The sequence below is a fragment of the Schistocerca piceifrons genome, chromosome 1 (genome assembly GCF_021461385.2).
Source record: "Schistocerca piceifrons isolate TAMUIC-IGC-003096 chromosome 1, iqSchPice1.1, whole genome shotgun sequence".
Lineage (NCBI taxonomy): Eukaryota > Metazoa > Arthropoda > Insecta > Orthoptera > Acrididae > Schistocerca > Schistocerca piceifrons.
Genome location: NC_060138.1, coordinates 1,038,532,674 through 1,038,534,725, shown reverse-complemented (window position 1 = coordinate 1,038,534,725; position 2,052 = coordinate 1,038,532,674).

Genomic DNA, 2,052 nt, shown 5'->3' with positions numbered 1-2,052 from the left:
TACTTTCTGTGATGTAAGTGGATGCTGTCTGTATAATATGCTGCGAAGGGATATAGTAGTAAAGGAGTAATAAATTAAAACGCCGTGCCTAATGCTGAAGCTTTACTGCATGAACAGCGAAAATGTAGTAAGCGATAATCTTTTTTCCTTTCATTATTTTGTGGAGGGAGTGTCAACGATAAAAGGTTTCGTAAAGGTCTGAAATCGTAAAGTTTGCTGGAAGTCGCAAAGTGCTTTCATTCTCAAGTACTGGATGAATATAGTCTGTGTAATTTGCGCGCCGTGAGTTATGCTGCCTCAAGAAAAGTACACAGTTTCTAACTATCATTTGAAATTTTTAAATTCGGTCAATAATTATATGAAATGCTTAAAATCGAATTTTTGTCTCTCCTGGCAGCCATGAAATAGGCAACCAGCAACTGGGAATGGGTGACCATTATAGTTAGCCGTTTAGTACTGCAATCCAGAATCCGTTAAGAACTTCTTCAGTACATGTACTCTCCACGTACTAGATAAAACGAACTACTGTCTTCACTAATGTAGACTTGATGATGGTTTCATAGAAGATCGAAATTAAAACTAACTTAAATGCGATCCAGACCGTGTATATTAAATGGTTCAAATGGCTCTGAGCACTATGGGACGTAACATCTGAGGTCATCAGTCCCCTAGAACTTAGAACAACTTAAACCTAACTAACCTAAGGACATCACACACATCCATGCCCGAGGCAGGTTTCGAACCTGCGAAAGGTAGCAGTCGCGCGGTTCAGGACTGAAGCGCCTAGAACCGCTCGGCCACCACAGCCGGCCGTATATTAAATGAGTTATGATATTAATAGGTCACTGTTTTTCCTGAAACAATATTCCAAAATATTTTAATTCTTTTTGAATGAAAACATTGCCTTAGCTCGTTGCAGATCATCTTCTACAATAGAAATATGGTTCAGAGTAATTTACGATCTCAGTTTCAAACGTCGTTCCACAAATGTATTATGTGACTATGGTTAATATTCTCAGCTGCTTAAGGGGACACGTGCAAGATGTACGTGTGTGAACTACACACAATTCTAATTCCTTTCTTTTTTATAATGAATACTTTTTGCCTGGAGGGCGGGGGGTGGGGGTTGGGGGGAGCTACGCCAGAATATTATCCAACAGATGTTCAACTCTCTCCATGGCCATCCAGATTTAAGTTTCCCAGGATCGCCGAAAACTAATATCGGCGTGTTTCCTTTTAAAAGCAAAAGCAAAAGTTGCATGAGAAGAGGCTGTCTTTTCCCCCGCTTTTTCCAAGTCCGAGTTTCTGCTCTGTTTTTAAAAACCTCGTCGCGGATGAAACATTACAAGCTGACTTTCCGTCTGTACAAAAATGAGTTAATCTGCTGCGTATCGTCTAAATAACATTTCTGTTTACCATATTTCTGCTTACCAAATTTCTGTTTACCATATTTACAATGTTTGGAGCAGGCAGCTGGCGTAACGTAGAAAAGTACCTTACGAAAGCGCCAAAAAAGAAGAAATAAGTATCTGTATTATCGTATTTGTCCTGTGATTTGTTTCTTCAACCATTTATCTGTCACAACTTTTTATTTATATTTATAATGATTTACTACCATTTTGTCTGCGATCATACATTTTGAGATTGCTTTTGACTCAGTTTCAACAGAATCTGTACTAACAACCCGTCGACAGACAAGGCACCGAGTCAGCTTGCAGCAACACAATGGAGAATATACGTATACGCCATTGCTACCGCTTCTGTTACACTCCATGAGTGGTACCAGAAGTAGTCTCTGCCACACAATGTAAGTTGGCTTGCGTAGTACAGATGACGTAAGTTGGCTTGCTTAGTGTATATGATGATGTTTGATAGTGAGAAATTCCGAACTGAAAGAGGAGTCAGATAATGTGATTTCCTATCTCAAAGATTTTATTCTGTAGTCCAAGTGGAAGGTTCCAGGTCTTTAAACTGCTAGGCGCTACAGTCTGGAACCGCGCGACCTCTATTGTCGCAGGTTCGAATCCTGCCTCGGGCATGGATGTGTGTGAT